Genomic DNA, 16,438 nt, shown 5'->3' on the forward strand with positions numbered 1-16,438 from the left:
AAAACAAAAATAAACCCTTCCGTTAAAGGATACCAGGGCTTTACCCCTGTAATTACCATTTACAATTTTGTGATGACTTTTTTTAGTTCTTTTCCTGGGACAGCTTGATCTAATCACCCCCATAGTCTTCTGGAAATTATGGGTAACCTGTATCTGTGTGAGTTGTGAACTCTGATTCTTGGTTGATATAACTTGTTTATGTGTAGACGGATACCAGAACTTTTGTAGCTTGTGGCTGTGGTCACTGTACAGAACAGCATGTAAAGGGATGGTTGTTCAGCGGGTGACCTAGAGTGTGCCTATTGCTAGTGTGAATTACAGCGAGTAATGTGATTGGTGTAGTTTATCCCTGACATACAATTGCATGGTATGTGTTCAAGTCAAGTTACTGTTTAAGATGAGTACACTAACTTTAGTGCATTTCTGTAAATTTTAGACAGACTAATACTCTGGCTCCAACTTCAATCATTTTGTACGTTTATAAAGAACTCTTATTTTTTTAAAGTGTATATAGCAACTTATTTTTTGACTGTACACATGCTTCAAAATACTTGGTTTTTAAAACTAAATAGTCAAGGAAACACCTTTTAATTTTTTCCTTTGCTTACTTGTCAAATCCTGGATTCAGGATTCTCTCTTTCCTGTTTGCAAATTGATGACATCCTTGTGCCTAAAAACTGTGCAGGGATTTTAGAGGATTATCAACTCAGGATATGGCAAGTAAATGGCACTTTTGTACTCCCGCTTTAAGAATAGTTATTTTAAGGTCAGTGCAGTTTATACTTAATGACATTAACTCACTTGAACAAAAACATATTTGAAAACCTAACTTTTTTTTAAAAAAAATTCCATTTAACTTTGGCTGGTCATACCAATCAAAAAAAGTTTTCTCTTCTACTGATAATACCAAACAGAGAGGAGTAGCAAGTGTAAAGTATTTGGTACTTCTTGCATAGTGTAAAAACAGAGCTTTAAACTTCTGTTTAGCTTGTGTGATGTAATATAAATATGCTTTGTTTCTGAATTATCGAATTCTTTATTAATTTATTCTTTAGCATTTAGTAATCTGACCTGCCTGGATAACATTCAGATTTTAAAATATAAAATGTTTTCAATACCTTTATTATAACCTGTTTAAAAAATAAAAAATCCTTTTATGTTCGGGGCAAATGTAAATTTAAATGTGTTTACTTTGAAATTCAAGCTTTGCTTTAAACCAATTATAGTCTCTCTTGCTATGTGTTGTTTTTAATTAAATCCAGTTATAAAAAATACACAGAAGTCATTTGGTATGAGTAACTTTGGCTATATCAATTAACTTTTCTCTTAGATATTGGCCCGGTAAAGTTTTCTGATGAGATAAACTTTCAAAAAGATTACAGTATTATGTTAACACACACTAGGGAACTTTAGTGTGCACCAGCAGGCCAGTTACACTGGTCAGTTAGCATGCAACATGTTGGTGCATGTTAGAATTCACACACATCTAGTGTGTACTGCTGCACTGTGTAGACAAGACCTTAGATCTGAAACTTGTTGCATTTGGTTAAGTTAACAGTAAACATTTGTTACTCTGTGCATCCTAGTGAAATACAGCAACATAAATCTATTAGAAAGTAACATTTAAAAATAGATCAACCTCAGCAGATGCTGTTGAGTGCTCTGAATTTCTGAAAATCAGGCAGGTTCACAAATATGTATCCAGGAGCCTCTAGTTAGGCTTCTATTTTTGAAAATCTTGCCTACATTTTTAGATTAACAATTTTCTTGCAGTTTAAACCTAGTTTCTTTGTTAGAAATGCTTGCTTGAGGCATTTTTTCACTTTGCAAAGCAAAACCTTCTAACACTGGAGGAAGATGAAAGGATACAAACACTAGCTACTTTGTGTATCTCTTAAAAAAAGAAAACTTTTTTGTAAACTGCAGTTTATTGCCCTTTGCGGTGAGTCCTCCGTTAGCTGAGATTTCAGTACTTCTACTTTTGGCATAATCTTTTTACAAGATGAGAAGACGAAAGGAAAGGAGTTTAAGGTAATCAGTAGTGCTAATGCTAGTAAGGGGAAGAGGTTACTTTTGAACACTGTGTAACAGTACATTCATTTAGAATGCAGGCCTTGTCAGTAAAGGACATATATATTTCACCAAGAGCAATCTTCAATGAAATCTGGACACAGTTCCACTTTCCAAAAAATTTTTTGATGAGCACAGAATTCAATATTCCAGCAGGAGATTGACTGACCATTTTCAGAAAGGTAGATGTTTTTGGAGCTTCCTAATTTTCTCAGTGGCAGAGAATAGTTTGTATGAGCACAAAATGAAAACCACTTCCAGGCATCCTTATGCAAACAATTTCCTAAACCGGAGCACAGTAGAGCATTAGGTTTATAGACCATTACAGCTGAGACCTCTGGAGTCCCCCAAATCTATACAATAACAGCCATTGCCAGTCAAGACTATACAAAGCTTGGTTTTCATTTCGCATCTTGGTTGGGTAGGTGAGAGCCAATCACAGTTAGCATTAATTCCTGATGTGAGAAATGCCGTCTTCAAAATATTATTCTGATGGGGTAGAGGTATCCCTTCCTAAGGACAAGGTCACACAGCAAGCCTATGGCAAAACCGGGAATAGAGTAGAACTCTGCTCTCTTAACATCCTGAGTTTTAACCACAAGACCATCCTTCCTCTCTTCTAACTAGGAAATAACCTGAATAGGTCTACTTCTCCTGTTGAACTCAGTATGGTTCCTGAGATGCCTGCTACTGTAAGGATAGTCTAAGAGGAATCAAAGGATAGGACTGAGTTTGATAATTGCAAGCTTAGAACTCTTTCCTTCCCCACTGCTTCAAGATGTGTGAGTAGACTACCCCTCTCCACAACCTAAGGACTCTTTCTAATGAATCTGGGTGGAAAAAGATATCTACTTACCACCATAGATGGTAATGTCAGGGGTAAGGATAGGAAGTGAACCTTTGGTCTGCCCCTCAAAGATTTCAGAAGGAAGGGTGGTTTCGGATTGCTAATGACTCCATTAAAATACATGCAGGTAAAGCAGTGGAGATATCAACTGTCTTATAAAACTACTGTTTTATTTGACAGGTTTCAGAGTAGCAGCCTCGTTAGTCTGTATCCGCAAAAAGAACAGGAGTACTTGTGGCACCTTAGAGACTAACGCATTTATTTGAGGATAAGCTTTTGTGGGCTACAGCCCACTTCATCGGATGCACAGAATGGAACATATAGTAAGAAGACAGATAGATATACACACACACACATACAGAGAACATGAAAAGGTAGAAGTAGCCATAGCAACTGTAAGGCTAATTAATTAATATGAGCTATTATCAGCAGGAGAAAAAACTTTTGTAGTGATAATCAAGATGGCCCATTTAGACAGTTGACAAGAAGGTGTGAGGATACTTAACATGGGGAAATAGATTCAATATGTGTAATGACCCAGCCACTCCCAGTCTCTATTCAAACCCAAGTTAATGGTATCTAGTTTGCATATTAATTCAAGCTCAGCAGTTTCTCCTTGGAGTCTGTTTTTGAAGCTTTTCTGTTACAAAATTGCCACCCTTAAATCTTTTACTGAGTGGCCAGAGAGGATGAAGTGTTCTCCTACTAGAAAAGGAGTACTTGTGGCACCTTAGAGACTAACCAATTTATTTGAGCATGAGCTTTCGTGAGCTACAGCTCACTTCATCAGATGTTTACCGTGGAAACTGCAGCAGACTTTATATACACACAGAAATCATGAAACAATACCTCCTCCCACCCCACTGTCCTGCTGGTAATAGCTTATCTAAAGTGATCAACAGGTGGGCCATTTCCAGCACAAATCCAGGTTTTCTCACCCTCCACCCCCCCACACAAATTCACTCTCCTGCTGGTGCTAGCCCATCCAAAGTGACAACTCTTTACATAATCAAGTCGGGCTATTTCCTGCATAGATCAAGGTTTTCTCACATCCCCCCCACCCCCATACACACACAAACTCACTCTCCTGCTGGTAATAGCTCATCTAAACTGACCATTCTCCAGGTTTAAATCCAAGTTAAACCAGAACATCTGGGGGGGGGGGGGGTAGGAAAAAACAAGAGGAAACAGGCTACCTTGCATAATGACTTAGCCACTCCCAGTCTCTATTTAAGCCTAAATTAATAGTATCCAATTTGCAAATGAATTCCAATTCAGCAGTTTCTCGCTGGAGTCTGGATTTGAAGTTTTTTTGTTTTAAGATAGCGACCTTCATGTCTGTGATTGCGTGACCAGAGAGATTGAAGTGTTCTCCGACTGGTTTATGAATGTTATAATTCTTGACATCTGATTTGTGTCCATTTATTCTTTTACGTAGAGACTGTCCAGTTTGACCAATGTACATGGCAGAGGGGCATTGCTGGCACATGATGGCATAGATCACATTGGTGGATGTGCAGGTGAACGAGCCTCTGATAGTGTGGCTGATGTTATTAGGCCCTGTGATGGTGTCCCCTGAATAGATATGTGGGCACAATTGGCAACGGGCTTTGTTGCAAGGATAAGTTCCTGGGTTAGTGGTTCTGTTGTGTGGTATGTGGTTGTTGGTGAGTATTTGCTTCAGGTTGCGGGGCTGTCTGTAGGCAAGGACTGGCCTGTCTCCCAAGACTTGTGAGAGTGTTGGGTCATCCTTTAGGATAGGTTGTAGATCCTTAATAATGCGTTGGAGGGGTTTTAGTTGGGGGCTGAAGGTGACGGCTAGTGGCGTTCTGTTATTTTCTTTGTTAGGCCTGTCCTGTAGTAGGTAACTTCTGGGAACTCTTCTGGCTCTATCAATCTGTTTCTTTACTTCTGCAGGTGGGTATTGTAGTTGTAAGAAAGCTTGACAGAGATCTTGTAGGTGTTTGTCTCTGTCTGAGGGGTTGGAGCAAATGCGGTTGTATCGCAGAGCTTGGCTGTAGACGATGGATCGTGTGGTGTGGTCAGGGTGAAAGCTGGAGGCATGCAGGTAGGAATAGCGGTCAGTAGGTTTACGGTATAGGGTGGTGTTTATGTGGCCATTGTTTATTAGCACTGTAGTGTCCAGGAAGTGGATCTCTTGTGTGGACTGGACCAGGCTGAGGTTGGTGGTGGGATGGAAATTGTTGAAATCATGGTGGAATTCCTCAAGGGCTTCTTTTCCATGGGTCCAGATGATGAAGATGTCATCAATATAGCGCAAGTAGAGTAGGGGCTTTAGGGGACGAGAGCTGAGGAAGCGTTGTTCTAAATCAGCCATAAAAATGTTGGCATACTGTGGGGCCATGCGGGTACCCATAGCAGTGCCGCTGATCTGAAGGTATACATTGTCCCCAAATGTGAAATAGTTATGGGTAAGGACAAAGTCACAAAGTTCAGCCACCAGGTTAGCCGTGACATTATCGGGGATAGTGTTCTTGACGGCTTGTAGTCCATCTTTGTGTGGAATGTTGGTGTAGAGGGCTTCTACATCCATAGTAGCCAGGATGGTGTTATCAGGAAGATCACCGATGGATTGAAGTTTCCTCAGGAAGTCAGTGGTGTCTCGAAGGTAGCTGGGAGTGCTGGTAGCGTAGGGCCTGAGGAGGGAGTCTACATAGCCAGACAATCCTGCTGTCAGGGTGCCAATGCCTGAGATGATGGGGCGCCCAGGATTTCCAGGTTTATGGATCTTGGGTAGTAGATAGAATATCCCAGGTCGGGGTTCCAGGGGTGTGTCTGTGCGGATTTGATCTTGTGCTTTTTCAGGAAGTTTCTTGAGCAAATGCTGTAGTTGCTTTTGGTAACTCTCAGTGGGATCATAGGGTAATGGCTTGTAGAAACTCGTGTTGGAGAGCTGCCGAGCAGCCTCTTGTTCATATTCCGACCTATTCATGATGACAACAGCACCTCCTTTGTCAGCCTTTTTGATTATGATGTCAGAGTTGTTTCTGAGGCTGTGGATGGCATTGCGTTCCGCATGGCTGAGGTTATGGGGCAAGTGATGCTGCTTTTCCACAATTTCAGCCCGTGCACGTCGGCGGAAGCACTCTATGTAGAAGTCCAGTCTGCTGTTTCGACCTTCAGGAGGAGTCCATCTAGAATCCCTCTTTCTGTAGTGTTGGCAGGGAGACCTCTGTGGATTAGTATGTTGTTCAGAGGTATTTTGGAAATATTCCTTGAGACGGAGACGTCGAAAATAGGATTCTAGGTCACCACAGAACTGTATCATGTTCGTGGGGGTGGAGGGGCAGAAGGAGAGGCCCCGAGATAGAACAGCTGCTTCTGCTGGGCTGAGAGTATAGTTGGATAGGTTAACAATATTGCTAGGTGGGGTGAGGGAACCATTGCTGTGGCCCCTTGTAGCATGTAGTAGTTTAGAAAGTTTAGTGTCTTTTTTCTTTTGTAGAGAAGCAAAGTGTGCGTTGTAAATGGCTTGTCTAGTTTTAGTAAAATCCAGCCACGAGGAAGTTTGTGTGGAAGGTTGGTTCTTTATGAGAGTATCCATTTTTGAGAGCTCATTCTTAATCTTTCCCTGTTTGCTGTAGAGGATCTTGATCAGGTGATTCCGCAGTTTCTTTGAGAGCGTGAGGCACAAGCTGTCAGCATAGTCTGTGTGGTATGTAGATTGTAATGGATTTTTGACCTTCAGTCCTTTTGGTACGATGTCCATCTGTTTGCATTTGGAAAGGAAGATGATGTCTGTCTGTATCTGTACAAGTTTCTTCATGCAGTTGATAGATTTCCACTCCATACGGCTAAATGCAGTGCCTTGCATAATGACAGGTTTCAGAGGAACAGCCGTGTTAGTCTGTATTCGCAAAAAGAAAAGGAGTACTTGTGGCACCTTAGAGACTAACCAATTTATTTGAGCATGAGCTTTCGTGAGCTACAGCTCACTTCATCAGATGTTTACCGTGGAAACTGCAGCAGACTTTATATACACACAGAAATCATGAAACAATACCTCCTCCCACCCCACTGTCCTGCTGGTAATAGCTTATCTAAAGTGATCAACAGGTGGGCCATTTCCAGCACAAATCCAGGTTTTCTCACCCTCCACCCCCCCACACAAATTCACTCTCCTGCTGGTGCTAGCCCATCCAAAGTGACAACTCTTTACATAATCAAGTCGGGCTATTTCCTGCATAGATCAAGGTTTTCTCACATCCCCCCCACCCCCATACACACACAAACTCACTCTCCTGCTGGTAATAGCTCATCTAAACTGACCATTCTCCAGGTTTAAATCCAAGTTAAACCAGAACATCTGGGGGGGGGGGGGGGTAGGAAAAAACAAGAGGAAACAGGCTACCTTGCATAATGACTTAGCCACTCCCAGTCTCTATTTAAGCCTAAATTAATAGTATCCAATTTGCAAATGAATTCCAATTCAGCAGTTTAAACTTAAAACAAAAAAACTTCAAATCCAGACTCCAGCGAGAAACTGCTGAATTGGAATTCATTTGCAAATTGGATACTATTAATTTAGGCTTAAATAGAGACTGGGAGTGGCTAAGTCATTATGCAAGGTAGCCTGTTTCCTCTTGTTTTTTCCTACCCCCCCCCCCCCCCCAGATGTTCTGGTTTAACTTGGATTTAAACCTGGAGAATGGTCAGTTTAGATGAGCTATTACCAGCAGGAGAGTGAGTTTGTGTGTGTATGGGGGTGGGGGGGATGTGAGAAAACCTTGATCTATGCAGGAAATAGCCCGACTTGATTATGTAAAGAGTTGTCACTTTGGATGGGCTAGCACCAGCAGGAGAGTGAATTTGTGTGGGGGGGTGGAGGGTGAGAAAACCTGGATTTGTGCTGGAAATGGCCCACCTGTTGATCACTTTAGATAAGCTATTACCAGCAGGACAGTGGGGTGGGAGGAGGTATTGTTTCATGATTTCTGTGTGTATATAAAGTCTGCTGCAGTTTCCACGGTAAACATCTGATGAAGTGAGCTGTAGCTCACGAAAGCTCATGCTCAAATAAATTGGTTAGTCTCTAAGGTGCCACAAGTACTCCTTTTCTTTTTGCGAATACAGACTAACACGGCTGTTCCTCTGAAACCTGTTCTCCTACTGGTTTTTGAATGTTATGATTCCTGATATCAGATTTGTGTCCATTTATTCTTTTGCATAGAGACAGTCTGGTTTGGCCAATGTACATGGCAGAGAGCATTGCTGGCACGTGATGGCATATATCACATTGGTAGATGTGCAGGTGAACGAGCTTCTAACGGCGTGGCTAATGTGATTAGGTCCTATGATGGTGTCACTTGAATAAATATGTGGACAGAGTTGGCATCGGGCTTTGTTGCAAGGATAGGTTCCTTGTGTGGTTCGTTGTGTAGTTGCTAGTGAGTATTTGCTTCAGGTTGCGGGGCTGTCTGAAAGCGAGGACTGGTCTATCTCCCAAGATTTGTGAGAGTGAGGGATCGTTTTTCAGGATAAGTTGTAGATCTTTGATGCACTGGAGAGGTTCTGATGAAGTGGGCTGTAGCCCATGAAAGCTTATGCTCAAATAAATGTTAGCCTCTAAGGTGCCACAAAAGTACTCCTTTTTTTTTTTTTTATAGTAGTAAATCTCTCCTTGGAAGTAATCCATGCAGATCCTGTGGGGGAAGGGTGAGGGGGATTGTTTTCTTTAAAAAGTTTCACTTAGTGGCTTGTGACCTGTAGATCTGACACAACTTTAACTGATCCACTTAAGTGAACATAGATGTTAGGCCAAGCAACATTCAGCATTGCAAAATGTCAGGGGACCTCTTATGACCTATGTCTGTGGATTTTTTTTCCCCCATTAATCAGTAGATCTAGAGTTCTAAAAATAGTCTCATGTTCTGAGAACCATTAACTGGGTTTTTTAGATGCATGGTCACCAAGAATGTTAGTTATAAGGAAGATCTGTTTTGTGCTACACTTCTTGTACAGGAGTATTGCAACGTAGCGTTGATGTAAACTAGTGATCTAAAATTTTATTTTAGAATACTTTTTATACTACAGGTATCTTAAAACAAAATCCTACATATTTCATTTCAGTGTTAGTGGCAGAATGTTCCATCTTGAAGATAGAACTTACTCTTTAAAAGGTGACCAGAGTTATGTAAAATAACCTTTACATTTGGGCATACTGTCTAAGGATTGAGTCCAATGAAATGGTCGTTTAACATGTGGTCACCAAATGACTTTGTTTGTGGAACTTGGTATAAAGCCAGCATGTCTACTGTATATTTTCATGGCTTCTGCCAATGCAGCAAAGATGACTAGCTGGGATGTATTTCCTGCATTTGCTTAAGGATCCTCTCTCACCCATTCTTTTCAAGCATGGATCTAATATATACAGTCTGGTTCAACAGATGGGACAAATGAGTGTAGAGATGGTAGGCATTCCTTTCTCATTTCATTGCCTAGAGAAATGTGATCTGAGCAGACTGTTCGTTACCTCAATTGTGCTAACCATGGTGAAAAGGTTTTGCCTGGCTCCAAATAAAGTGTGCCCAGGTTGCATGCTAAAAGCCCATCAACCTCCTGAATGTTTTCAGAATGGAACTGTATAGTTATGCTGCCTGTGCTATATCTATTATTGTGTAATTCTATGATCAAACCATAAAACCTGGGTGGGCTAGTTTCTGGAGACCTTTTTATAGCTGTGCTGTCAAGTCTTGGCTGGGTTCTTAATGCCTACATAAGGGATGGATTTAAGCCTCTATTAAGTAAAAGCATCAATATTTCATTTTTGTATGTGTGTAGACTCTTAGCCATGGGTACTTGCATGGAATAAATCTAAACGTATCCAATTAAGGCATGAACATGGACTGCCACTGCAAGATATTCTTAAAGTAAATAGTGATGAAAATGAAATACAATTTTAAAAGTAACCTTACTCTGATCTATTCAAAACTATGAAAGTGACTGTCAGGAATTTCATACAGCAGAGATGGTAAGAATATTTTGGAAGATGATGGCTGAGCTCTTCTTACATTTAGCTGAAATTCTCTTTTCTCAGTAATGCAGTGTCACAGTGCTGTGTGTGTTTGGAGGTGTGTCAAGGAGAACTATTGCGATGGTAATTTTGTTGTTTGAGAATATAAAGATATTTTAGTGAATTGGTAAGATTTCTTCTTTACACTTTAGTCAGGATTTTGTATAATGTTTGTTACTTGTCTTCACAGTTCTCTAATGTGTGCATATAGAACTTTAGTTGAATTTACAGTGCTTCTCAGTAGGTTTGCAGACATATAATTGTTTCTTCTATTCATGATAATAGCTGCCTTTGTATTTTTTGGTATTGCTTTGAAATCTTACCACCAGATGCTAACATTCAGCATTTTTAGGAAGATTTCCTAAAGCTGCTGAATATCACTAGCTGTATATCTAGTCTAATATTCGGGATAAGTAACATTCTTTCTTTAGTTGATCTTTTGGACTAGACTGATGTGTTTAGATTTACTTGTTGCTTTCTTTTGTTCTGAGTTACAGTTAGCCAAGCTACTAGCTACAGTCAATCATGGAACTATTATTATTCCTCTGCTTCTGTGTTCTTGAACTGTGACCTGAACCTTTCATCAGCTTTTTGGGGCCACTTATATTTTCCTTCCACAGTTCAGGAGTAAACAGATATCAGATAATATCTTCCATACTCAGAGTGCTCTTGTTAGTTTTTTCGACACTGAAATAACTTCCTTCATTTAACTCCTTTTTCTCTATCAAACATACTTCTTTTTTCATCCAAAGTTTTGAAGTTTTTAATGAGCACTTTGGGTGTATTATATTTAATACAACCTTGCAGAATTGTGGAAAACATTTGGATTCTATTGTGTTATAGAAACCAGACACATTCCAGCTGTTTCTTGTAACCACCGCTCCCTTCCTCTAGACTTCCTTATAGCAGTAAAGTAATCTACTGGAGAACAGGAGTAAAAGGCAAAAGTAGTTATGAGATATAACGTGTAGGAGAAACTTTTTTTAAAACATAAAAACTGGAAAAGTTAGTTAAGTTACTTACTGTTATGTAAAAACTACCAATATTCACAGATCAATATGCTACAAATACTTCTGTTAGTTTAAGCAACTGTACTTCCAATATCCTATATGTTGGAGAAACTGTTTCAGGAAGCTGTTTCTGTTTTGGGATCCTTGCACATTGTCATTTTAAAAATACCTAGCTTTATTGAACTATAGTGTATACTCTATTTTAAGCACTGTTTTTTCCTTTTACACTTTGAATTCTATAAGCAATAGTGAGTGTATCTAGTGCTAGGAGCTTTTAATGAATAGGAAAATCTAAGATTTAACTTTGGTGCAACCCATGACACATTAATAAAGTGGATGCTAATTTTGGTTGATACTTGGCAATAAATCTCTTCAGTGTCCTGGAAAATTACTGTTTAACTGTCCCGCACTGTTTTGAGTGTGGGGTCTGAAGTACTTGGTGTTCTCTAAGGGATAAAATCATTGTGAGGGTTAGCCTGTTTGATGGTGAGTGTGCTCTGTGTTTCAATGATGTATTTTTATAGCAGCCAACTGGAAGGGCCCTAGCTTATTCTCTGGAGAGATTCTGTGATATCTTAATTGAAAATAAAGCCAGTATACTGTTTTGAGGAAAATACCTTTTCATTCCATTAACCCAAAGAATCAATCTGTGAGTCTTTAAGCTCAGTGGCATCTAAAATGGACAGAATTTATTAGATGAATAGTTTTATTTATATTGTTGAAGCTTTCTGAAGCATAACATATTCAAGGTATTAATCCAAAGCTCTCAAAGCATCTGATTTGCTTATAAATTGGCTTCAGCTATGGCAAAAGATGAGTTGCTGGATTTTTCTTTTTTTTTAACCAGAATCCCTTTGTTTAGGAAATGATACGTTCTTCTATCTGGCTTGCTGATTCTGAATGGATCATTTCAAGGGCCTTCAGATGTAGTCATTAGTCTTCTTTGCTACTGTTCATTATCAATACCTCCTTTATTTTTACATTTTGATGCAGAAATATTAAATAGAAATTTTATTTGTGTAAATTACCATTCTGAATGAAAGTTTATTACAGCTGATTGGAAAGCTTCTTTGTTTTGTTTTTTGTTCCCCTTCTCCAATGGAAACTCTTTTGTTAGCAACCTAAAATTGTTGGTTTACTGATGGGAGGGAGGAAAATCCATTTTCAATTAAAGCAGATACTTTCAGTGGAAAAATTGTCCTAGAAAAATATTTAACCTGGTCAAAGAACACGTTTCATTTAAAAATTTTTGGAGAAAGTCTTATTTTTACTAAGTTCAAAAGATTGTTCTCAGTCCAAAGATTGAAGCTTGGTAAAGAAGGAATGTCCATCTATGTTTTTATTTATGTGAGGAAGGCTCTGATTATGAGCTACATAGGAAACAAAACCCAGCAGAGAGAGAATGAAAAGAAACAGCATTACTGTGGCAGTAGCTCTCCCTGCTGCTCTACAGGTATGCTCAGTGACAGGGTAGCCTCTGAAGGAGCTATATAACCAATATAATGCTTTGGATTGGCGCACCAGCAACCAGTGTTGAAACAGAGGAAGGTTCAGTTCTGGAAGTGGCAATTAATTATACTAATTTGTTGCATTTCAGTGGAGGTTGTGAGGAGATGGATATTTGGTGGTGACTCATTTAAATACCCAAACAGAGAGACTGGGTTCTCTATCATGTATGGCAGGGTGTTGAGGTGAGGACTAGTCCCCCATGCATGGGAAGTAGTAGGATATCAGGAGGGGAGGGAGAAATCTAAGAGAGTGGTGTGAAATCAGATTAGCCTAGACAAGTAAATTCTACCCGTAGAATCCCTGTGCTTTATTTCAGTCACTTGGACTGTTTATTTTGTATGGTAGGTGATTGACTCCTCCAGAAGAACATTAAAAAAATACTTCACATTTTGCATCTGAAGAAGTGAGGTTTTTACCCACAAAAGCTTATGCTCAAATAAATCTGTTAGTCTTTAAGGTGCCACCGGACTCCTTGTTGTTTTTGTGGATACAGACTAACACAGCTACCCCCTGATACTTCACATTTTACTGTGATACTAGATTCATGCTTGGCTGCATGTCTACTGTATTTTGAGTGTCGTTGGTCACAACTGGCATATAGTTGCAGCATGTGTCCCTGGCTCACTTCCTCTTATTATTTCAGTCCCTGCAGGCATATAGTAGGTAAACAGTGAGAGATAGGGAGGGACATATTTTACAGATGTTAAAACAAGGATAAAGTTTGAATTTGCGTAAGGGAATGCAAATATAGTGAAGGCATTTATAGAGGGAGTGACATGGTCTGAACACAAAGTGAGGGAGATTAATTTGGCAGAAGCATTTTGGATGAACAGGATAGAGTGAGTTGGGTGTTCTGTAGATCAGGTAAAACCTACCTTTTCAACGACGTTGCAGCCTTCCCCGTAGGGTTGCCAATTTTGGTTGGAGGTTTTCCTGGAGGTTTCATCACATGACATGATCTCTAATTAAAGATTAATCTGTAATTCCTGGAGACTCCAGGGAAATCCTGGACGGTTGGTGATCCTACTTTTCCATGAACTGATATTTTTTAAAATAAATAAAAATAAAACCTGCACATGCAAAATTAGCCCAGTTGACTTTCTGTTCTGGGATTCTACACTCTCACATTTTCTGTAGCAGTTAAACACCGCAGTGCTGAACTGTGGCTGTAGAAATGGTCTAGGAAAGAGAAAAGGAAGTTGCACTAAACTAGGCAGGGGGAAGACCACGTTATGGGAAAGGTTTTCAAGTCTAGCAAATTCCTCTATCCCCCTCCTTTTTTGCGTTTGTCTTTTGAATTAATACAACACATTCTTATCTTTAAATTAGGGTCTTGTGTTTCCCTGAATAATAAAAAGTTTAATAATAATGAATTTGATCAAAATAAAAATATCTACTGAGTTATGCCTCTAACAGAACCTGGTGATCTCCTTATTGGTGGGTTAGCACATCCATACAGAGTTTCTGGAATGATAAGACTGGCATAAGCTCAGTTTACTGGAAAAGAGTACAGAGGCAGTTCCCCTCAAGGTGCTGGTGCAAACACTTGCCCTCCCTCTCCAAGGCAGGAAATGCACACACTTCAGCTTCCTCTGTTTCTTTTTGGGACTTGGTACTTCCTGTCTGGTAAGAACCATAATCTTACAGGGGGTGTGTGTGTGTAGGTGGTGGGTGTGCCACACACACAGGCCCACTCAGTGGCCCACTCAGCACAGTAAGTCTTTTTCATGCTTCAGGATTATCAATCTGGGTAGCATTTATACCATGTTTAAATTGTGGCTATCTGACCACAGACAGCTCCAGATGTTTAAGATTTTGTCGAGATCTACTGATGAAAAGCACTATATAAGAGCTAGGTATTTTTATTATATTGTGACATCCAAAATTTGAGGCCCTTGATTCTTTGAGACTTTTGGCTTTAGAAACTTAATTTTGACTGGATATAAATTAGCTAATTTCACTCCTTTTAGGAGACTGGTTTATAGGAAACTGTTCCCCTGTTCTTGGTTACTTTAGGTGAAGAGTTTTAATGTATGAGATTATGTCCAAACTCACTTGTCCTTTTTTCTTCGGTTACCAGAATTGTTAACCCATAGCAATAATAGTGACTTTTCAAATGTGGCAGAAGCATGTGACAAACTTTCTCGTTTAAAAGTTTATGTTCTTGATTGTAAAATGGATTATCTTGACCATGAAATAGAATATCTGATGATAATTCCTTTTTAAAAGATTGCTTGAATCAATTCTTATTTTGGGGTATGTTTGTAATTGACTTTCCATGCCCTTTCTTCCCTATGGCATGTAGACAGCTCTGTGGCAGAGGAAATAAGAACTCTGTAAACATTGCTAAGATGAAATTCCTTCCCTTCACCCCTTTAGTTTCAAAATAGTGTCATAATGTTGTGATGTGGGAAGAAAATAAGTGAATTTGAAGGAGATGTGAATAAGCGGAGCATTACTTGCTCATGGCTAGTCAGATGGTTAGCATCATGACCTCATAAAATTTTAATATACACAAAGTAATTTTAGGGCATTTGACACAATCATGAAACTAATGATCAGATAGCCGATGTTGTTGCAAATTATCTATGTATCATTGTCACATTCCCAACTGATGTGTGAACTTTTAGAAGTCTACTTACTTCTGTGAATTTAGGCATCTCCTGTTTGTTAGATTTGCTTAAAGGACTGTCCTCTCTATTTTAGTGTAGGCTTTATGAGTGTAATGATATTTAGTCTTTTACCAAGGGAATCTGGTTTTAATCCTGGATTCTTTTAATGTGAATTCCCATCCACTCTGAGTTGTGCCTTGGGGAGCCTTGAAGTAGTAATTGTTCTTCCTCAGTAAGAATCCCATTTTTGATCACCTCCTGGCTATTGTTTGCCAGGACACTTTCTAAGTTATGGTGAATTTGACTAGAGATGATGGCAGCAGCTTCCAATGATCATTAAAACCTCACATTTGTTGGTGATTGATTTTTACATAAAATGAAATAGACATAATGGAACATTTTCATAATAGAACTTTTTAACTTTTTGGTATAAATAGCTCTTCATCGCAGTGCCCAGGCTAATATCACAACTAATGTTTAAGAAGTTTCCTTGAAAATTAGTTAACCAATTTCTGGAAAAATTGTGCAAGCCTAGTTAAATCATAAACTGTCTGTCAGTTTGGAGTCCCCAGTTGTTAGAAAAGCTGCATAGTGCTTATAACCTTACAAAAGCCAATTGTTTCTATTTTGTCTAGTGTCAAGCAGTGCTGTTGATTATTATGCTAATATAGTGTTTTTGTAGCAGTCCCAGAATATCTGTAAATTGGAAAACTGCTGCAAAGAACATAGAAAATATTAGTCGCTCATTTTCTCCTTCTGCTCAGATGCTTTGTTCTAATCCACTTACTCATAGATAGCCATTGTGCTATTGCCAGCCAATGGCTTTAAGTTTTTTTTGCTGTTGATCCTATTTGACAATTTAAACACCACATTGCATTGACATGTTGTCATCATTGACATCAAATGTGAGTTGATTCCTGTTTACAGTTGGCAGCTTTCCACTTAAATGTCTGCAGTTTTAATTTTACACCAGACTTTTTAACCCAAAACTTATGGGGCATATTTCCATTCTACCAATCAAATGGATGTGATAGCAAGATTCCTGTGGTCCTACAGAAAGCCTAAGAGGTAGCAATGCATTTATTTCACAACAGGCTTTAACATACAAGTCATTTAGTACTGACTCCAGGAATTTAATGTTGATTCTTGCTTGCTAACTGGGGAAATGAGACACTTTTGATGCTGAGCACTAGAAATAAGATGTCAGTCTGTGTATGCTTGGGGTTGGAGGAACTCGTTTGCTTTAATCAGCAGAAAACATTTTAGTGTATGCTCTGTTGGAATCCGGTGACCTGTTCTCCCCAATAAGTCCGTTCCATCTCCTCCAAAAGCAACTTTTTTTTTCTGGGTTCTCCCA

At 39.3% G+C, this 16,438-nt stretch overlaps 1 protein-coding gene across 5 annotated transcripts in view; it reads left to right on the top strand.

Annotated features, from left to right (window-relative positions):
• Window positions 1-16,438, top strand: part of LMO7 (LIM domain 7) — a 178,147-nt gene that overhangs the window by 1,452 nt on the left and 160,257 nt on the right. The gene's annotated exons all lie outside the window — the stretch shown is intronic.

The sequence above is a fragment of the Lepidochelys kempii genome, chromosome 1 (assembly GCF_965140265.1).
Source record: "Lepidochelys kempii isolate rLepKem1 chromosome 1, rLepKem1.hap2, whole genome shotgun sequence".
Taxonomy (NCBI): Eukaryota; Metazoa; Chordata; order Testudines; family Cheloniidae; genus Lepidochelys; species Lepidochelys kempii.